We start from the raw sequence: 23469 nt of genomic DNA on the forward strand, positions 1-23469 counted from the left end.
TTACTGTACCGGTATATTAAAGGAAGTGTCAGTATTTCTAGTCTTGTACATACTTACATGAGAAGCCAAGAACTGCTTTGTTGCGTTGGACTCATTGTGTAGTCAGACAAGACTGATTTGTGGTCTGTATTTCCAGTCACGTGTGCAGACAGGCAGGTTGGCTCTTGAGTCTTTCTCAAGTGGAAGGGAAAGCATCTCCGAAAGAGCTTAATTAGTTCCATCATTACTTTATTGAAACGTTAAAAAATTTGCATATTGCTTTGCGTATTCTACTTAATTCCTTCCCCCAAGATACCTGAGGCTATGTATAATTTACATCCACTTGTTTTAGAAGAGTAATTCGGTCTGGGATTGTAAAGTTGAACTAGCTTTTTAAATTATTCCCCTCTTTTGATCCTGTAAGATAACGTGTAGAAGAGCTTTGAAAATGAAAAAGACACTAATATTGAAATGTAAAGTAAAAATGTAAAAAATGTTTTTAACGTTTTTCTTTCTCAACGTTTTCTTTTTAAAGCTTGGGAAGGTAATAGCCCAAAGATCAGAAAAAAAGGTGACTTTTCTTCCACTGACTTCCCAGTCCTCCCAGGTCCCACCACATGATCGCCATGATATCTCTCAAACTTCCTGCAGCTACAGTACAAGACACGATCCGGGCATCCTCCCATCCGCACCACATATCTCTCAAACTTCCTGAGCCCAGTACAAACACATCCCATCCTCCCATCCCACCACATATCTCTCAAACTTCCTGAGCCCAGTACAAACACCACCTGGAAGGTCTCCGATAAGGAGACAGCCGTTCAAGGTTTTACTGAAAGCGCGGGAACCGAAAGAATTCCTTTGTTCCCCTGTAACTTTCGGGCTATAAAAAAGCAAGCACTCGCATTGTTCGGGGCCCTCTTGTATGCTGTGTAATGGAGGGACCAAATTCGAACTTGTCATAAAGATCCTTGCGGCTTGGCTTTGACTCTGGACTCTGGTGGTCTTCTTTGGGGAACAGAGGGTCTGGGCACAACAATCTAAGTTCTTATAATTAGAAGATGGGCACAGCTGGGCAGGCATTCAGTCATCACATCCTCTAGATTGGGCCTACAGGTTGTAAACTCCTGGAGGACAAAGACTACATGCTGCTTCTCTGTATTTGTGGTATCTTGGGGTCCAGTCCGAATTGCAGCCGAATTGCAGTTCAAGGAACGTTGTTATGGTTTGGATGTGTCCTCTCCAAGATTCAGGTGTGGCCAATGTGATAACATTGAGAGGTGGGCCTTAAAGACGAGATTAGGCAGTAAGACCCCTTCCCTTGTGTATGGCATTGAGGCCTTTATAAAAGAGGCTTCACACAGCCTTAGCCTAGTTTGCTCTTTTGCTCCAAGCGGATGAAGCAAGAAGGACGTCCTCTTACGTCAACCAGATGCTCCTTGAATTGAACTTTCCAACCACCAGGACTATGACAAGATAAAATTCTATTCTTTGTAAATTACCTAGTCTCAGGAATTATGTTATGGCAGCATAAGGACAAACATATTCTTTGTGAATGAGTTTGTAGTGCTTGAGGGGATTGAGGAAGGGCCTGCTCTGACCACAGTATTTAAATTTAGAGTTAGCTCCCCAGCCTGGATTCTTTTCCTTGCTTTATTTTTTTTCCTCATGGTAATGAACACTTTCTACTATTTCACATAGCTTACTTATTTAGCTTATTCCTATTTATCTCAGTCTACCACAAGGAGTTTTTTTTTTTTTTTTGCTTGTTTGGTTCCCTACTTTATGTTCCCATAAGACCACCTAAAACAGAACCTGGAGAAAGGAGACAATCAATAAATAGCAACTGAGTGAATGAAGAATTGCTGTCATGACAGTCATTCATTCATCCATTTGTTCAAGAACCGTTCATTAAGCACTGTGCCTAGTTGTAAGTGGTAATATAGTGAATGGCAGACTTTGCGCACATTCTGAATTAACAATTTAGTGTCATTCCATACCCATTCTAGCTCTTACTGCATTTTATGCACCTGTACAGTCAAGGTGTCTAGCATAGCTAACTCAGAAAATGCTAGAGGTGGGGCCCACCTAAGAGAGGAGACCAGCCCTCATATTGTCTTATGCCCAATTTCTGCCTCCAAAGAAAGAAAAAGTAAAAACTAAAAGGCAGAAACGAAATCCACAAGCAGACAGCCTGGCGCCCCACCCTGGGTCTGGTAGTTAAAGATCGACCCCTGACCTAATTGGTTATGTTATCTATAGATTACAGACATTGTATAGAAAAGCACTGTGAAAATCCCTATCCTGTTTTATACGATCTAATTACTGGTGCATGCAGCCCCCAGTCATGTACCCCCTGCTTCCTCAATCGATTAGGACCCTGTCACGTGCACCCCCTTAGAGTTGTGAGCCCTTAAAAGGGACAGGAAATGCTCACTCGAGCTCGGCTCTTGAGACAGGAGTGTTGCCAATGCCCCTGGCCGAATAAACCCCTTCCTTCTTTAACTCGGTGTCTGAGGAGTTTTGTCTGCAGCTTGTCCTACTACACACCCATCTGTGTTTTAACAAGCCCTTTAGGTGATTCTGATACACTCTCAAGTTTGAGAAACATTGTAATAGAGGACTCAGTAGAGGACTCAGTTCTAAAGCTATCACATGAGTACTTCTGAAAAAGAAACTTGGGGCTACTGATATACTGGTAATTTTTTTTTTTTTTTTTTTTTTTTATATTTTCACCCCTTTTTTATTAAACAGTGCCCTTCCAAGCTTCACACCAGTAATAATGCCAATTTTCACCCATAAATTATGCATATGTATAACATGGTCCTTTCTAGGCCCAGAATCCTATCATATTAACAGGAGTTTTGCATGTATAAGGAAGAACCTCCCATAATTCTCAAATATTTTGTTGCATTTCCCAAGCTGACAATTTATTTGTAGAAAGTTTATAATTATTTTATGAAAATATATCTTAATGCCGTCTTTAAAAAAAGAAAGTTTATGACTATCATGCACTGTTCTTTTTTTTTTAATTTCAATTTGAGAGCAGGCACTGTTTATTAACCAATCAGTTTAGAAAAGTAATCATGGTAGATACCTTAGTTCATTCTTCTAATAAGCCTGTTGATCTGATCCGATCTGTTACCAGCATCTCCACCTTCTACAAAATGAGTGGCCGTTTTCTTCACTCTGCCTAGTGGAAAACATAATTTGAAGGGCCACAGAAAGTTATTTGCTTCTCTGAAGTGCTTTCTAACAGTATAGATCTCATGAATCAGATCCTCCATGCAGATCATACCATATTTACCAAGAGATGGAGCGATCCTAAGCGTTACCTGTCAAAGCAATTCACTTCTGAGTGATTTTCCCATAACCATGCTTGTCGCTTAGTTCATTTACTGACTTCAGATTTGCGTACCCCCATGCAATATATGGCTCTACAATCCTCAGCATGTTAATTGAAGCCTTATTGAGCTTCACAAAAGTTCCCTTGAAGATTTGATGAAGGTGAAGAAGCAGCAACACCTTTCAGACCTCATAGGAAGGATGTGATATTCTTGTTTCTAGTGCTACATGGCATGTTTTTTGTGTATCTGAATTCAGAGTAACACAAGATGCAATAAGAATGTTCAATTGCAATCAAAGATTTGAATAAAACATGCCTGATAACATTGATACCTCTGATCCTGATGACAAACGTCAATTTGGGTTCTGCAGATACATAGAAGTTGCCAGATTTTCTTGCCATCCTCACCATTCGAATTTCAGTTCTGTACATCTGCCTATATTCCTTGTGATAGTGCTTCACTTTTTCCTAGATAAGCTTCCTCCTTGCCTTTCGAAGCATCTTTTGGGCAAACTTCTTTCTCAGGTGCTTGATCTTCAGCTCTGCAAAATTCCTTCGCTTTTTCTTAAGGGTTTCTGGCACAGAAGGAACCTTCTTCTTCTCTTCTATAACCTCCATGGTTCCAGCTATTTTCAGACCACTGTTGACCACAGGTAACTGAAACTCGTGAAAGAGAAACCAAGGATAAAAAGGACTGCTGTATACACCTATGTGTGTATCCAAAGCATAGTAGCCATTCCATTCCCTTGAGAGTTTCACAGGTCCAGTTCAGCCCAGATCGTTTGTCCACCACTTGGCAGGGGGAATACAGAGGGGAGGCACATTGATTGGCAGTTCCCACAAAGCTATAGAGAGTAGGGAGGGGTAGTTCCTTTAAAAAAAAAAAAAAAATGTTGGGCAGGTGCTCCCAACCAAGATCTACCATACTGCATGACTGTTCCCAGTCCAAAGATCTCCTCCCCAGTTTTCCAGTGATTGCTGAGATCTATACTGGCAATTTAACCTGTTCATTTTATGGGGCATATAGTATTTCCAATAATGTCACGCACATCCGTGTGAAGAGACCACCAAACAGGCTTTGTGTGAGCAACAAGGCTGTTTTTTTTTTTTTTTTTGAGACGGAGTCTCGCGCTGTGTCACCCAGGCTGGAGTGCAGTGGCGCGATCTCGGCTCACTGCAAGCTCCGCCTCCCAGGTTCAGGCCATTCTCCTGCCTCAGCCTCCGAGTAGCTGGGACTACAGGCGCCCGCCACCACGCCCGGCTAGTTTTTTGTATTTTTAGTAGAGACGGGGTTTCACCATGTTAGCCAGGATGGTCTCGATCTCCTGACCTCGTGATCCGCCCGCCTTGGCCTCCCAAAGTGCTGGGATTACAGGCTTGAGCCACCGCGCCCGGCCAACAAGGCTGTTTATTTCACCTGGGTGCAGGTGGGCTGAGTCCAAAAAGAGAGTGAAGGGACATAGGGGTGGGGCCGTTTTATAGGATTTGAGTAGGTAGTGGAAAATTACAGTCAAAGGGGATGTTCTCTGGCGAGCAGGGGTCAAGGTGCTCAGTGGGGGAGCTTCTGAGCCAGAAGAAGGAATTTCACAAGGTAATGTCATCAGTTAAGGCAGGAACCGGCCATTTTCACTTCTTTTGTGATTCTTCAGTTGCTTCCGGCCATCTGGATGTATACATGCAGGTCACAGAGAATATGATGGGTTAGTTTGGGCTCAGAGGCCTGACAAATAACAAAGTATCAAGAATAGAAAAAAATAATTTGAATTTGTTTCCTATTGCTCTTCCATCAAATCACCACAAATTAAAAGAAAACAAACGTGTTATCTTACAGTTTTGGAGGTCACCGGTTTGAAATATACTCCACTGGGCTAAAATCAAGGTGTTGGCAGATTATGTGCCTTCAGGAGGCTCCAGAAGCTGCCTGCATTCCTTGGCTCATGGTGCTTTCCTTTACTTTTTCTTTTCTTTTCTTTTCTTTTTTTTTTTTTTGAGATGGTGTCTCGCTTTGTCGCCCAGGTTGGAGTGCAATGGTGCAGTCTTGGCTCACTGCAACCTCCGCCTCCCAGGTTCAAGCAATTCTCCCACCTCAGCCTCCCAAGTAGCTGGAATTACAAGCACCTGCCATTATGCTTGGCTAATTTTTGTGTTTTTGTAGAGATGGGTTTTCACCATGTTGGCTAGGCTGGTCTTGAACTCCTGACCTTGGGTGATCCGCCTGCCGCGGCTTCCCAAAGTGTTGGGATTATAGGTGTGAGCCATTGCGTCCGGCCACTTTCCTTTACTTTCAAAGATACTTTTCAAAGATACAGCGGTGCAGTATCTTCACACCTCTATGACTCTGATCCTCCTGCCTTTTCATTTCACTTATAAGGATGCTTGTGATTACCTTGGGTACATCCAACTAATCTAGGATAATCTCCTGTCACAAGATCTTTCACTTTATCACATCTGCAATGTCCCTTTGACCACGCAAGTTACCACATTCACAGGTACCAGAGATTAGGGTGTGGACATGTTTGGGAGACTATTCTGCCTGCTACAGTATTCATTAGGTGGAATAAAATAACAAGCAGCTCATGTCTTAACAATAACTGTAGAATGTTGAAGTAGTTGCTTGAGGAGTAACAAAAGCAGCAATTACAGAGAGCTAGACAGAAAAAAAGCCCTTTGAAATCTATTAAAAATCCATTAAACATTTTATGTGGTTAGTCATAATAAAGACAGATGGTAGGCCTATTATACTTATGGAGACTGAAACTGTAGAACAAAGGCCAATTCTAAGGTAGGATGGGCAGATCCACTACCTAGGATTATTTGAAGGGTGGTAGAAGACCCCTCTAGTCTAAAATACCTCTATTGACAACATTAGTGAATTCTGTATCTATTAATAAACACTTTGAAGTAGAGAAACATCTAGAGAGGGCTGCTTCTAATTAAGGCCTGAGCCAGTTCTTTGCTTCAGCATAATTTATATATAAAATTCAGTTAAGATGAACTTGATTGATTGCCTGGAAGAAGAAAAGCCATAAACAGGGAAGTCTGAGGCACTGTTTACTAGCAACATGACACTTAGTTTCCTTTTCTGTAAAATCGTTATTCTTACATCATAGAATTCTTATGTGAATTAAAAAATATAATTCCTCTAAAACACTTTTCGCAAAGCTTGGAACACTGTTAATTGCTCAATAAATGTTACTTGAACTTATTAGTGTTATCTTCATTATTATTTATTAAGCCTAAAACTCTTTGAGAGGGAGAAGTGGAAGTGCTATTGCCTTTGCTTTGTTGTTGGTGATGGATTTCAAAGCCTGGACATAGACAAATGGCTTTTACTTAGTATATTGGGCAACTATATATTCTTCCCCCAGCCGACTTCCTGAATATCAGTGGACGTTGCAGAGGTGAGGAAGAAGAGCTCCATGAATAAGGAGTGCAAAAGATTCAGAAATGGAGGTAGTGATGGACAAATTTGAGTTGCTCCACAATTTTCCTGAGAGTCAAAGCAGACTGTTAGCCTGTGAGTGGGTTCATGTTGGGTATCATCTTTGCACAGTGACTGCCACCCATAGGTGCCCACCGAATGCTTATTGAATGTGTGAATTCTGACACTTCCTGGTGAGCCCTCATTGTGTTCTCAACCTGAAACCTGGGTGACCCCAATTTCTGCCATCAAGTCTCTGGGGCTAAACATCATATATTAGGCTACTTTCTCTGAAGTCTTTCCTGAGCCCTCCAAGATAGAATTTGCCAACCTGCCGCCCTTGGCCTATATGCTTTATATTATCTACCACTTTTTATCACTAAAAATAATTCTCTTCATATGCCAGACTGTAAGCTCATTGAAGACAGGAGCCATATTTTATTCACCTATGTATTTTCAAACCCTAGCATAAAGCCTGGAGCAGAGAAGGTGTTTAATAAGTATTTATTTGCTTAATGAAAATGAATGATGAACAGTTTCAGTAGGGGTTTTAGTTGGGGAAGTTTTAGACCATTGTGTTGAAAGGATCATTATTATGCACTATGCAGTCCGTAGGTTAAGGCAAAGTGGATGACTGGGAACCAGGGCTGAAGTCTCAGAAGGTGAGAGAGTTTCTTGTGTGTTGATTACCAGTGATGACAAGGGTAATAAGTAGAGAGAATGACCTTTTAAAGCAGAGAAGCAGAGAAAAAAATATGAAGGTCAAAATGAGAATAAAGAGGACTGTGTAGTGAACCATCATTCTATCCTCGAGGAATGTCAAAAAACAAGAGACAAACTGGAAGGAGGGTGATAGAGATGATGAGAGAGACTCTTCAAGGTGATCTATTTTCTCACACTCAAAATTTGTTTTTGTTTTGTTTTGTCTTTTTTTTTTTTTTTTTTGAGATGGAGTCTCACTCTGTCGCCCATGGTGGAGTGCAGTGGCATGATCTCAGCTCATTGCAAGCTCCGCCTCCCGAGTAACAACATTTCTATATTTTGGTGGGGCACAGTGGCTCATGCCTGTAATCCCAACACTTTGGGATGCTGAAGAGGGTGGATTGCTTGAGCCCAGGGATTTGAGACCAGCCAGGAAACATGGTGAAATTCTCATCTCTACCAAAAACACAATAATTAGCAGGGCATGGTGGGGCACACCTGCAGTCCCAGCTCCTGAGGAGGCTTAGTAGGGAGAATTGCTGAGCCCCGGAGGGCGAGGCTGCAGCGAGCCACCATTGCACCACTGCACTCCAGCCTGGGCAACAGAATGAGACCCTGTCTCAAAACAAACAAAACCAAACCCCAAGAAACAAATAAAAAACAAACAAAACCAAAAAGCCAATTCTGTATTTTAACCCATCTTCGTCTCTTTCCCTCCTGTTTCAAAGCAAGATGTGTTAGTCTCTTTTCAAGGGTGCTTTCTCACATGGGGTGTTAACCTTGTTCTCGTCTCGTCATCAGTTACATACCTTCTTTCTTCCCTTTCAATATTATGTTCTATGCTTGCTCCTTCTGCTTCCAACACATATGCGTAAGCCTTCCTTACTCTAAAATCATCCCTTCCTTTGACTTTGTTACCTCTTTTGAGCTTCTCTCTAAATCGTTGTTTCTTCTTCATTGCTAATCAGGTTGTCTACATCTGGGCCTCCATTTCATCACCATTTATCCGATTTGGTGATGTTGTTGCTGAAATTACTTAGCCACTCTCAGTGATCTTCTAGTCACAAAATATATTATTTCTTAGTGCTCAATCCACTAAACCTCTCTGAAGCATCTCACACTGCTGACTTTTTGTCAAAATATGACCATCAACATTTCTATCTAAAATCTAATCTCTATGGTGATTGATTAAACAAACAAATATTGAGAAGTTGGTATGGACCAGCACCATCCTGAGGAAAAAGTGGTGAGCAAAACCAGATGAGGTCCTTGGTCCTTGCTGGAAGTTCAAGCTTAATTGGTGGGTGAGACAGTCAATTCATCACACAAGTAATTAACATTGCAGTTGTGAAAAGGGTGACCAAGCAATCCTCCAACAGGGAGATGTGACCTCATCAGAGAAGTGAGGCAAGGCTGCTCCTGTGGAAAGTCCTTTACATGGACATCTGAGGGGTGTTCCAGCCTTAGCATGGATAAGAGAAAAACAGGAACGTGTTTAAGCAGAGGGAGCAACATGTTTAGATTGCCTATGGCAGGAGGCAGTGTAAAGAGTACACAGGACTGAAAAAAGGTCTGGTTGAATGGAGAGCACTCAGGAGTGCTGGGAGGGAGATGCAGCAGGAGAGGGATCACTGGAGCATTATAAAGCATGTTGAGGAGTGAAGCAATAGGGAGCTATTGAAGACTTTAAACAGTGGATGGCAAAATTAGATTCAGGTTTTGAAAAGATTATTCAGGCTGCAGCAAAATACAACTAGTGGGGAGAAGAATGGGTGGAGTTTATCAGCCAGCTAAGGCTATAGCTAACACATCCTGTAATCAAGAGATGATGGTGCCTTGAACCAAACAAGTGGAGGTGAAGGATTAAATAAAATAATTGATCGAATAGAACTTGGTACACAAAGGCAATCAAGAAAAAGTGGCCAAATGCAGTGGCTCATGCCTGTAATCCCAGCTCTTTGGGAGGCCAAATTGGGAGGACCACTTGAGTCCAGGGGTTTGAGACCAGCCTGGGGAGAAAAGTGAGACCTCATTTCTACCAACCCAACCCTCCCTACACACAAATTGTTTTAATTAGCTGGGCATGGTGGTGCTAGCCTATAGTCCTAACTACCTGGGAGACTGAGGCAGGAGGATTGCTCGAGCCCAGGAGTTGGAGGCTGCAGTAAACTACAATCACATCATTGCACTCCAGCTTGGGTGACAGGAAGACCCTGTCTCTAAAAAAAAAAAAAAAAAAAAAAAAAAAAAAAGAATAAAATAAATGTTCTATCAATTGGTAAATGGCTTCAGTTAGATGACACTGGCACATCTGTGCTGCATTTGTAATATGGGTTTACAACTGCATTCTTTTTCTGCCTCCTTTGACATTTCCCCCTGTTTGACTTGCTTACCTCAGTAGGCTTCCCTGTCTCCTCTCACAGCCTTTATCATAGTACACTGTGTTTACGGGTTTGCTTGTCTCCTCCAATAATTTGTAAGCTCCTTAAATATGAACAATGTATTACGTCAGCGGTTCTTAAACTTAAGGTTAGTAGGAGTCACCTAGGGATTTTGTTAAAATGCGTGTTCTGACTCATTAGATGTGGAGTGGAATCTGATTCCTTCCTAATAAGACCCAGGTGACACCACTGCTGTTAGTCTAAGGGGATTACTATTGGTAGAAAAGTCTTTATCCAACTTTTTATCCCCCGTGCTTAGTAGAGGGTCTGGTACATAGCAGACTTTTTGACAAATGTCTGTTGAATAAATAGCCTATTCTACCTTTCCAAAGTCTTTGCTAATGTTTCCTTTCTGTACCTAAATCCCAAGTTATGATTTTAACATCACCCTGTATTTTTAGTTTTCCATGTCAATTTCTTAGCTTCCCAAGTTACTCTTTCCTGGACAGCTCACTTTCATGTCATCCTGAAAACAATTTTGCAAATCCACCTCAACTACCACCATATTCTCTAAGTACTTTCTCAAGTCTCCTCCCAGGAAAATGATTTTTCTCCCCTTCTACTCCATTTTGCTGCTTCATTTAAAAAGAGCAAAGGTGGCTGTTTTTCTATTTTTTTACTGTCTTATGTTTACTTCCATTCAAATCTTGCTCAAAGTGCTACCCCTAACTCCAGAACCTCCAGACTATACATACTTTAGGAGGAAGGCAATCTAAATCTTTACTTTTTCTAATTACTGTATATGTAATAGGACCCAGCAAGTATGCATGGAACCAATGAATCAATGAATGTAGGTGAATGAGCCCAGGCAAATTTTGTGAAGAGACCTTGGCTTCCCTTCTTGAATTTTCATATTTGAAATATCTCAGGGAGGACTTGTAGCTATCATACATATCTTCCAAAGTCTAAATAAGCCAGTAGGTTCCTGTGGAATTTAGATAGAGTGAGTGACAAGTGTTATCAATGATCTCCCAGCTTTTGGCCGGACAGAATGGCTCATGCCTGTAGTCCCAGCACTTTAGGAGGCCAAGGCAATGGATCACCTGAGGTCAGGAGTTCGAGACCAGCCTGGCCCACCTGATGAAATCCTGTCTGTACTAAAAATACAAAAGTTAGCCAGGTGTGGTGGCGGGCACCTGTAATCCCAGCTACTCAGGAGGCTGAGACAGGAGAATCACTTGAAGCCAGGAGGCAGAGGTTGCAGTGAGCCAAGGTCATGCCATTGCACTCCAGCCTAGGCAACAGAGTGAGACGACGTCTCAAAAAAAAAAAAAAAAAAAAAAAAATTTAAGGTGTGAAAATGGAGCAGGTGATAGTGTCACATCTCTGTCTTCCTTGTTCTCTTCCCACTCAGAAGATATAATCACCCTGAATCATCTTGACACCTGTTTTTGTGAAAATACTCCATGTACACATAAAAACCAGTGTTCCAGACAATGATTAAGTCTCTTTTTCTGCAGCCATCTCACCAAAGATCAGGGAACTTTGGAATCTGCTGAACAAAGTGACTCTGTTCCTTGGGATAAAGTGTCCCAGGATCCAGAAATAAGATAACTACTAGGCAAATACAAATTTAACTTTAGAACATAGCAGCATACATCTTGTATGTAAATTGAGAGTGTCCTTTTAAGTTGACAAAGTATTCTAGCTACGCTTTTATTTTACTTTATAAACAAGAGATAGTTCCAAATTTTAAAAGAAAAAGTCTGCCACTGGCTTATTTCATGACTGTGTTCATGAAAAATAGGCTCTGACATTCCTGTTTGAAACTTAGACATGTATAGTACTTGATATCTGAGTAAGGTGAGGTATTGTTTGCTTTAGTAGGTCAAACAGTATTTTCTTCTACTATTTTTACATTATTAATTTGCCTACTGTTTTCTTTAAATAAATGAGAGGTACGTTTTCTCAAGGCTGGATATGTCACCATTTCTGAATTAGTGGGATCTAACTTAATGGGTTTTCCACATTCATCCATCGTCTGTCTTTTCCAGTTTGGTTTTCCGTGCCCATATCAGTAACCAGATAAACTAGGAGAGATTATATCTGTATGCAAATAACATAATTTGTAAACACCCAAAATGACTCCTCTGCCTTTGTCTCCAGAGATAATATTCAAATAAAAATTACCATGGATACACAATTAGGTCACTTTATTTTTCTTTAAAGAAAAATATTTTCCTCATCTTCATTAGGACAAAATTAGTTGAGTCATAAGCAATCAAGACTCTCCAATGTTTCGTAAAATACATCTATCAAAACATTCTACTGATGAGAGTTCAAAGCATTGAGAAATACTGAAGAGGCAGGCATGCAGGCAGGAAGGAGGCTGGCTGGATGGTGTCGGGATGCAGGTTTATTTGTGTTAAACCAAATGGGGCATTCTGGGCAGAATTTCTTCTGAGAGGGTTATTTTAGGATTCCAGGTAGTCATTTCTTGTGACTCCCCCTCTCTCCCAACTCACCACATTCCTCTCCCCATTTTCCCTTAATCTTTATGAGGCACTATTTAGTAAATTATCATGATAAAGATTGTGGCCATCCCTCTGCACATGTGTGGTGGTGGTTTGGTTTGCTCCCAGTGTTCTCCCCTGTACCGCTCTCCTTGCCTCTCTGCCCACCACTTCCTGCTCTCACTTCTCTCCTTCCAAGCAATCTCAGTCCTTCCAGTTCTTTCCTACCCAGTCTTCATCTCTCACTTACTGGCTGTGTGATCTACTAGGGCCTCATGAGCTGGTAGAGCTTTTAGCAATCATAAAAGTGAAAGGTGCTGTTGCATACAAGACAGGGGACCCCATGTGTTCCTTCCCCTCAGTATCACCATGGCCCCTCTATCATGTTACCTAAAGGAATTATTGCTCTTTCCAAGGGGTTAGGCATTTTCAAACACATCAACAAAATGCTGCTCTTACTTACAAGGGAAAATTGCCATCTTAATTCCGATTGAATTTTAGGAGTGTGTTTATCATAGAGAAAAACATCTATCTATTGATTTTATTCCCCCATCTATCTATTGGTTAGTCTCTTCTTTATTCTTCTCATCCCTGATATCTCTGCTCACCTTTTGCAGGTGTCTTTGTAAGTCTTTTACCCACTTCCTCTAAACTTTGAGATTTGACTTTCAAAGTCTCATTTTCAATGAGGCAAATAAATAAATAAAAAGCTTGTTTATTATTCTGTCATTATTGCTTTATCATCATGACATGAAATACTGAATAATGAGGATGCGAACACCCATTTTATGGGCCTATTGCAGTCTTCTCTGTATAATTAATACCTATCATTAGATGAAAGTCATATCATTTGCAATTTGATGCAGCTTTCTTCAGGATTTCTTGATGACTCCTAGGTAGTTTATATGCGAGTGCACCTGTTGCTTGTAATCAGGTTTTATTAGATAAATAGACATATAGCCCTTTGCATGCTCTCCTTCACTACTCATCTTCTCAAAGGGCCACTTGGAGTGCTGAAAAGCAGCTTTATTATAGCTTCTTTGCATAATAAGGCCGGCCATCCCTCCTCTGCTTCCTTGCTTCCCACTCGAAGGAAATATTGCATCTGTCTCACTAAGGGGATTCATGCTGGATGGCCTTATTATAAAGCATAGAAGTTGGAGGTATATAAATCTAACACATATCCATAAAAAGAACTTGTCTTAGACTAGGCTTATGGTACCCTGCTTGAGTTCTGTTTTATCCTATTCCTGGAAAAATGAACTATTGCTGACATTAAAAACATAGCATCTTGTAATAGTTTCTTATCTCTTCCCTTAATTGCACAGACAAAGCTGGAGAGAAATTGGGTCACACATTTATGGGGTTTAAGTTTGCATGAAATCTTGCTCTATTTCTTTTTTTTAGGCTCCCAAGTAGCTAAGGTTTTAAATTGTTGCTAATCTCATATATCATGACAACAATGGCCCTTGACTTCTAATGCCCTCCAAAGTACTTGTCATTACTCACAATGGGCCAGAGGAGCTGAGAGCTCACATAGAGACACGTGCAAATTCATCACCACTACTGAACTGGCAATTTCAAAGCCATGCCCTCCTGATGCTGGGTCAGTGGCTCTGGCCTCACCTATGAAGGATGGCCCATTCCTTCATTTGGCAGAGTGTTTTCCTGACCCAGAATCCTGAAGATGAGTAAGCTAATCTTAAAATGCAGAGGGACTGAATACTAGATGCCTTACCAGCACCCACAGGGTTCATTGCACAATGTTCTTGTTTATACTACTCCAGAGCTGCCCTCCTTTTCCTCTGAAGTTGCAAGGTTTCACTAGTGCAGTAGTTAAGAGGAATGAGACAATATGCTAATGGAAAATTCTGGGAACATTAATTAGTAATTTGTATGAGGTATTTGTGGAGGAGCATTCTCTAAGCTAGACCCTAATGGCCAAGTTTGACAGATAGTTTCTTTATCTTTTCTTGTGTTTAAAATTACATTTTGTATTTTGCACACCTAAGAAAATTTCTCTCACTTTTGTTAGAACATTGATTCTTAAAAAGTGTTTCTGAAGGGATAGTCCATTAAGTCATTGAGAATGCCAAAGTCAGTCTGCCTGGGACTTAATCTCCTTTTCCTACACTCTAACTAGACTTGGGGGACAAGTTAGTTAATGTCTCGAAACTTGATTTTTCTCATCTGTAAAATGGGAATGATAATAGGACCCATCTCGAAGTTGTTCTCGTGAGTGAATTCATGTAAAATGCTATACATGATAGCATAGAAAGTAGAGGCACTGGAGACAAATAGACTTGGGATTCAATCTGGATTTGTCTCCTGCAAACTATGTCATGGGCACATTTTTAACCTCTCTAAGCCCCAGGTTTTTCTATAAAAATGGGATAACTACTAGTAGAATAGGTTTTGGTTATGGATGAAAAGAATATCTTGAAAACATCTGTTGTATCATAAGTGGCCAATTAATACTGGTTTTCTTGTATTAAGTTGTTAGAAACAACATGATACAACTAAAAAGCATGAACTTTTGATGGAAACAGACTTGAAATTGACTCTACAATTAACTTGCACAAGTTACATACATCTTTGAGCTTCAATTTCCTCATTTATAAAATTATCGAATAACTGCAAAAATTAAAAGAAAAACCATATATTTATATTAAACTCATGGCTCATGTCAGCATAAGTTCTTGTCTACTTGGGGTACTAGAAGTCAAATATTTTATAAAAGCAAAGTAAGCCACAATAACATTTTGAATTCTGATAATAGGAGAAACTTAGATTAAAAAGGACTAGCACTTCTTAGGTAAAGGAACACTTACCCATAGTTCTTCAGATCTACTGTTCAAGATAGAATTATTTGTTAAATGCAGTGAGTGAGTGAGTATTAAAGGATAAGATTAGGGATCAGAAGTCCCTTTTTGATAAGCTTTCAAGGAGAAGAATCTAGGGACAGGGGCTATTTTTACTCATACATTTCAAAGTTAAAAAACAACTAGCATCTCTTCTCTTGAGTCTGTGATAGTTTCGGAGAAACCTGGCTTACAGGGACAGGACGTCTTTCTAACTTAGAAGTGGTTAAAGGGAGTAAAGCAGTCCCACCCCTCCTTGGCATGCATTGGTACTGAACATTTTCCACTTTACATAGAACTTGAGACCTTATCATGAAACCCTGTATTTGAGGCTCTATTCTTAAAAAAAAAAAAAAAAAAAAAAAAAAAGTTACAAGAAATTATAGAGGGAGCTTGCACAGTTGGCAACTGTTAGCAAACAAACCAAACCAAGAACAGCAGGCCAACATAAATTCTCACCAGAAAATACTGGGTGTGAGTGCCTTCTGGCCAAAAAAAAAAAAAAAAAAAAAAAAATTCAGTAAATCCAGAGCAAGGGATTTGAGGGGCTGAGACTGATTTTTTTTGTTGAACTCCTACAGTTTCTCACTTCAACTTTGTGAATAAAATTTAAGCAATAAAGACAATCTACATTACGTTACGGATTCTTACCCTGAGGTACTGAATACTTTCAATGAATATTATACTCTATCTCCCAGTCACAGATCAAACAACCCATTGAAATTTACTTCCCTAGACTGTATTCCTTATGAAAATAAAGGAATCTTTAAGATGTTGCTCTAATGCAGAGAGAAGGGAAGACTCAAAACTTAATGGGCTTCTCAGGCTCAAGATACCCAGGCTTCAAAAATGAGTTTAGGGGCTGGCCACGGTGACTCATGCCTGTAATCCCAGCACTTTGGGAGGCTGAGGTGGGTGGATCACCTGAGGTCAGGAGTTCAAGACCAGCCTGAACAACATGGTGAAACCCCATCTCTACTAAAACTAGACACAGCTCTGCCTTGTATAACCTGTATTTGTGTTGGTATTTTGGGAGGGTAAAATGTTGGGTAGTGATAGGCGTATCTTCAATAAAAGTGTGACTGTTTATGTGATAAAACTAATCAATTCATTAAAAAAGTTTTAGAATGTGAGGAATGAAACATTTCTTTTTTTTTTTTGACATGGAGTCTCGCTCTGTCGCCCAGGCTGGAGTGCAGTAGCACGATCTCGGCTCACTGCAAGCTCCACCTCCCAGGATCACGCCATTCTCCTGACTCAGCCTCCCAAGTAGCTGGGACTATAGGCGCTCGCCACCACGCCCGGCTAATTTTTTGTATTTTTAGTAGAGACAAGGTTTCACCGTGTTAGCCAGGATGGCCTCGATCTCCTGACCTCGTGATCTGCCCGCCTCGGCCTCCCAAAGTGCTGGGATTACAGGCGTGAGCCACTGTGCCCAGCCGAAACATTTCTTAAAGTCACACCATCCAGAGTCTATCATTGTTAACATTTTGGTTTACTTTTCTCCAGCATCCTTTTTGGAGGCTGGAAGAGGCCATTTATTTCTTAGAATAGTCATACTAATTATGCATCTTTGAATTTGGCATTTTTCATTATCTATATTTCACCTTATTATAAAATTTCCCCCAAACATAATTTTGATGGCTTTTTAAAATTTGGATAAGTCCTTATTTCTTCCTGAATCCCCTTCCTTTTCCTGTGCCTTCTTCTCTACCTTTCCATCTCTACAATCTCCAGATATGTATTTTATATGAAGTGCCAAATATAGGGAAAAAGAGAGGCTCTAAAAAAAGGAGCTGTTTCCAATCAAATACTGAACTGTCATAAAATAAGCATCAACATTACATTAAATAGACCGATGAGTCTACTATTACTATCCTGTTCTAGAGCACATAAGTTTTTTTTAATGCTGGTTCGTTAATTTATTTCTCCTTAATAAGTAATTCATGCTCACTATACGCAACGGTCAAACTAAATGAAATTATTATTATTTTTTTTGAGACAAGGTCTTGCTCTATTGCTCAGGCTGCACTGCAGTGATGTGATCATGACTCACTGCAGCCTTGACCTCCCCAGGCTTGAGTGATTCTCCTACCTTAGCTTCCCTAGTAGCTGGGACTACAGACATGCATCACCATGCCTAGCTAATTTTTTGTATTTTTTGTAGAAACCATGTTGCCCAAGCCAGTCTCGAACTCCTGGACTGAAATGATCACCTGCCTCGGCTTCCCAAAGTGCTACTCTCTCATCTAGAGAATAAAAGCTCCTTTCTCCTGGCCGGGCGCAGTGGCTCAAGCCTGTAATCCTAGCACTTTGGGAGGCCGAGACGGGCGGATCACGAGGTCAGGAGATCGAGACCATCCTGGCTAACACGGTGAAACCCCATCTCTACCAAAAAAATACAAAAAATTAGCCGGGCGAGGTGGCGGGCACCTGTAGTCCCAGCTACTTGGGAGGCTGAGGCAGGAGAATGGCCTAAACCTGGGAGGCGGAGCTTGTGATGAGCTGAGATCTGGCCACTGCACTCCAGCCTGGGCAACAGAGCGAGACTCCGTCTCAAAAAAAAAAAAAAAAGCTCCTTTCTCCTAAATTTTACTCCCTAGGGGAAATTGTTTTAAAGTCATCTGCATACTTCCAGACTTTTAATAATGCATATCAAACACATATGTAAGCATTCTGTTTTTAAATAACATGAGATTATTCTAGATACACTAGATACACTGCAGAACACTGTATATTCTAGATATTCTACAACACTGTTCTGCAGTGTAGCTAGAATAATGTTTTTACTTTCTGTATCTTAGCCTTCTTTCCACTGAGTTAATACAGTTCTCCCTCATGGTCTTTTGACAAATATATAATACTTCATTGTACAGATCAGCCATAATTTAACCATCTCCAATTGATGGACATTGAGTTATCTATTTCTTTGTTATATTAAATAGTGCTGCAATTGATATCCTCATGGATGTACTCTTGATTTCTTAAAGAAACACTCCAAAAGTAGAATGGCTTGGTCAAAAGTTATGGATACTTTTGTTTTGTTGGAAGATGGCAGATCACTGTCTTGAAAGGTTCTTTCATTTCACCAACAATGGATGAGAGTGTCCATTTCCCTACACATGTTCAAGATGACAATTACGGAGTCTGATGAAAATACTCTCAAGATACAATTTCCTATTATGTGATAAATCATTCTACATTTCTCCCTTTTCTCTGTTGCACACCAAATGAAAAGACATTTTGGAGAAAGGCAGGAGGCAAGGAGAGGCAAGAACAAATAGAGGAGACAGGTGGAGACAAAGGGTCTGATGGCCTTCTGCCTGGCTTGACATGCTGGCTTGCAAGTACATAAATTAGAAGCTTGAGGGCAGCTGGGGGAGGCTGAACCATCTTGACTTCTGGATGGCTTTGGAACTACAGCATTGCTTCTTTGGTGGGGCCTGGCTGAGGTTAGCACAGGTATAAGCTCAAAGATGCTCACAGTAGTCATATTTCAGCTCTTTGGGTCTTAAAGGCCTGCTTTTAACACGATTGGGGTGGCAAATGGGTGAGCGACTGATACCTACTGCTCTAACTCAACTACTCAACATTTTGCTGTTGAAGAAGGAAAGAATGAATGACGGGGAAGAGGCATAGCCCTTTCCAGTTGCTCCCTGGGAACCACTCTCAGAGCACCTTCTTTGCATTTATCACAGTGAAATTAAGTAATTAATTAGGTGGCTTATGTGATGTTTAATTTTTTTTCCTTCTGTTTCAACTGCAGGATTTCTAAGGGCAGGGGCCAGATGTGCCTAATTCATCCCCTCCTCCAGCAACACAGTTACCAGCACAGAGTGGGTGCTTAATAACAATCTGATAAACACAGCCTCAAGAGCACATCTCCTGTTTCCTTCTCCACAGTTGCCTCAAGGACCTACATCACAGTGCAAAATTGTCAGGGCAGTGACACTATTAAAAAAAAAAAGACTTTTTAAAAGAGCAGCTTGGCCGGGCGCGGTGGCTCAAGCCTGTAATCCCAGCACTTTGGGAGGCCGAGAGGGGTGGATCACGAGGTCAGCAGATCGAGACCATCCTGGCTAACACGGTGAAACCCCGTCTCTACTAAAAAATACAAAAAACTAGCCGGGCAAGGTGGCGGGCGCCTGTAGTCCCAGCTACTCGGGAGGCTGAGGCAGGAGAATGGCGTAAACCTGGGAGGCGGAGCTTGCAGTGAGCTGAGATCACGCCACTGCACTCCAGCCCGGGCGACAGAGCGAGACTCCGTCTCAAAAAAAAAAAAAAAAAAAAAAAAAAAAAAAAGAGCAGCTTTATGTTTGCAGCAAAATTGAGTGGAAAGTACAGAGAAAGTACCTTTACTCCCCTGTCCCTGCACAGTCTCACCCTCTATCAACATCCCCACCAGGGTGATGCATTTGTTACAACGGATGAAACTAATTTCATTGATTGGCACATTGTCACCCAGAGTCCATAGTTTACATTAGGGTCCACTTTTGCTATTGTACATTCTATGGATTTAGACAAATATTTAATGACATGTGTCCACCATTATAGCATCACACAGAGCAGTTTGACAGCCCTATAGACAATGACACCTTAATAAAAAAAATCACTTGTTTTTAGCACTCAATATTGCTTAAAAGTTTAGGAAGCATGCTTGACATCTATAAGCAGAGGGCTTAAATGGGCACAGGGTACCAAGAACTGCAGGACACAAAGCAACCCAAACCTGACTCTACAGCAGCATTCAAAAGAAAGCAGAGTGGTCTTGTGGAGTAGCTTTGTTAGCAAGCATGGAGAATCAGGGTACCCTTTTAGGACCCAAGGGACCTCTGGGAACCGGGTTTTGATTAGAAGTCAATGGTCATGGGGCTTGGAGAGACCAGTGAGTAATTTCCTATTTCAGCGTGGATAAATACAGGAAGCACCAAGACAGCTGAGCTCTGAAATGGCAGACAAAGGCCAAGATTTTCTTAAGTACTGGCTGAAGTGGCTCTCATCTAAGCCTGCTAATTAGGGGATTTCATCTCCCAGCAGGTGAAAAGGACAAAGGGCTTTTTCCATAGTGTTTTGCCAAATTCTAAGGTTAAGCACAGTCCAAGAGCTATTAGCCTTCTGCCAATATGAGAATGAATCACAAGTAATGTGAGGGAATTAAAATCAAGGTTAGATTAAGGCAAAAAATAATTAAAAACCGTTTAAGGGAATCAGGAAGTTATGTGATGTGTACCTAAGTATTTCTTTTTCATTTAATCTTATTTCAAATTGTATATATTATCATTAACATGCACATGTAGGGGTGGTAGAGGTTGCTATTTTAGTAAGGTTATATATAAAATACTATGGAAAGAAGCATATGAGACATAGAATTCCATGCTAAGCACTGGGAAGGTAATTACCCTGCTGGGAAGGATGCCTGACCTAGGGTCCCCTAACAGGCACCACCACCACCTGGTGGCTTTTGATGACGTTGCAGGAGTAAAACTTCAGAGGAAGCCTTTAGCTTCTGGGGAGCATTTCTTACAAATTCAATTCATTTTTCAGTGAATATGATTCAGTTGCTATACTGCCAAAGAGGAGAAAGGGTCTAATACTTACTGAGCATCTACTTTAGGACAGGAACCACTCTAGGGACTTTGTGTATCTCATCCTCCTAGCAGCCCTATGTTGTATATAATATCACCGTTTGGCAGCTGAGAAAACCAACACCTAGCAAGATCAAGTGACTTGCCCAGACTCAGAGAACTGGGCCTGCCAGAGCTGTGGGCTGAAATCAGATTTGCCTGACTCCAGAGCCCATAGTTTTTGCAAAGCTTACTGCCTGAACTTGGCATAAGAAAGGGTGGTGAGATGCCTTATGACTTTTTTAAGGGATCGATCCAGAATTTAGACCCACAGTTAATGTATTCATTTTTGGGCACATTTAAGAATAAGTATTTGTCATACCAAAATGATATACTGTTCATCTTTTGGAATACTGGATGAGATCTTTTGCCAAGGTGGTGTGGGTATCCAAGAGAAGTGAGAAAAGGTTAAATCTGTTAGAATGTCAAAGCCTACAAATTAAGAAGATTTATTTATCTAGCAAGTATTTATCAAGGATCTGTTTTATTCTAGGTATGGAGAAATACAAATGAATTGAATATGATTCCTGCCCACAAAGAACTTATAAAGTTGTAGACATGTGATGTCATATCTTATACCTCTATTCTATCACACAACTTCAAGTAATCTCTTAGAAACAACAATCACAAAATGAAATAATGAAAATGTGGTACCATTCTTACCTGGCTTTCCTGCTGTCTTATATAGCCTTATCCCTATTTTTTTTTTTTCTTTTGCTTGTTCAACATTAAGGTTCTGATTTTAGCTTTCTTTTTCTACCCATTCTCTCCTGATGACCTTACTCATTTCTATTGCTTCAACCACCATTCACTTTATTATTTTTTTATTTTATTGAGATGGAGTCTTGCTTTGTCACTGAGGCTGGAGTGCAGTGGCACAATCTCGGCTCACTGCCAACCTCGCTAACCTCTGCCACCCAGGTTCAAGTGATGCTCATGCCTTAGCTTCCGGAATACCTGGGATTACAGGCATGCGACACCACAGTAATTTTTTTTTTTTTTTTTTTTTACTAGAGATGGGGGTTTCGCCATGTTGGCCAGGCTGGTCTCGAACTCTTGACCTCAGGTGATCCACCCACCTCAGTCTCCCAAAGTGCTGGGATTACAGGCATGAGTCACTGCTCCCGGCCTGCCATTCATGTTAATAAGTCCCAAGTCAATATCCAGATGTTCCTCCTGAGTTCCAGACCCTACATTTTTAATGATCTATTATATATTGAACTCAATATGCTCAAAATTCTTCTATTCTCAATTTCAGTTAGTCACATATGTGATATGTGCTCATTTGCCCAGTACTCTAAGTCAGAAATCTGGGTGTTATTTTAGATTTCTCTTGCTCTTTTTCTTTCCCATTCAATTGGTCACCAGGCCCAGAAAGAATACTTGTTAAACACCCTTGTAAGTCTCTTCCTTTTCAAAATTTCCACTGCTTTGAGCACATGTTGTCTTTTACCTGAGATACTGTAACAGCATCCCACCCCCTCCCCCGCGTGTCATTCCTTCTATTTCAGCCTTTGCACCTCTGCTGGTTGACGTTTCTAAGATGCAAATTAGATGCTGTTATTCCCAGTTAAATTTAATTGACTCTCTCCTCTGATAGCATATGGCATTGTTAAGAACAGGAGCTTGGGAGCTAGACAGCCTGGGCTGGAACCCCAACTCCATCACTTGATAGGCTTATGTTTATACAAGGGTTAGTTACTTAACCTCTGTGTCAGTTTCTTCACTGTAAAATAGAGGCTGATGATAGTATATATTGTGTAGGATTTTTGCAAGGTTTAAATGAATTAATACTCATAATGCACTTAAAACAGTACTTGGAATATACAGCTATCTCTACAGAAATGTTTGTTAACTAAATAAGGTTTAAACATACACATGTACTATAATACTTAAGACCTGTAGTGACCTCTCTGGTCCATGTCCACTTTTCCAGTTGCATCTATGTCCCTCCGTGTGCTTCTATTTTAGCCATATTGAACTGAAAACATAGCGTTGTCATATACCTCCAGGCCTTTGCACAGCCTATATCTTCTGGGTAAGATTCCTTTCACCATGATCTCTTGAAGACTTCTACTCGCGATTAAAGTTCATTCAAGGGTCACCTACTCCGTGAAGACTTGAGAGCAGTTAGCTTCTTCTCTGTGCTTCCATAGCAGTGTGTACAATCATTACAGTGCTTGCCACACTGCTGTGACTCTGAGCTTACAAGTGTATCTAACCCGCTAGTATATTAGACCTGCAATGGCAGGAATTGACTTTGTTCTATTCTTTTTTTTTTTTTTTTTTAACTTTTCATCTCTAGCTCCCAACATAGTATCAGACCCAGATATGTGCTGTATATGTGTTTGTCATTGTTATTTTCTTTTCGTTTTTCTTTTCTTTTTTTTTTTTTTTTGAGGCGGAGTCTTTCTCTGTCGTCCAGGCTGGAGTGCAATGGCGTGATCTCGGCTTACTGCAACCTCCGCCTCCCAGGTTCAAGCCATTCTCCTGCCTCAGCCTCCCGAGTAGCTGGGACTACAGGCGCATGCCACCACGCCTGGCTAATTTTTGTATTTTTTAGTAGAGACCGGATTCCACCATGTTGGTCAAGCTGGTCTCCAACTCCTGACCTCAGGTGATCCACCCGCCTCGGCCTCCCA

The 23469-nt window shown here is 40.9% G+C and overlaps 1 pseudogene; it reads right to left on the reverse strand.

Moving 5' to 3' along the window:
* Nucleotides 1-3077: 3077 nt before the first annotated feature.
* LOC108586519 lies at nt 3078-3943 on the reverse strand (annotated as a pseudogene).
* Between the last annotated feature and the right edge of the window lie 19526 nt (nt 3944-23469).

Source organism: Papio anubis, chromosome 19 (genome assembly GCF_008728515.1).
Source record: "Papio anubis isolate 15944 chromosome 19, Panubis1.0, whole genome shotgun sequence".
Lineage (NCBI taxonomy): Eukaryota > Metazoa > Chordata > Mammalia > Primates > Cercopithecidae > Papio > Papio anubis.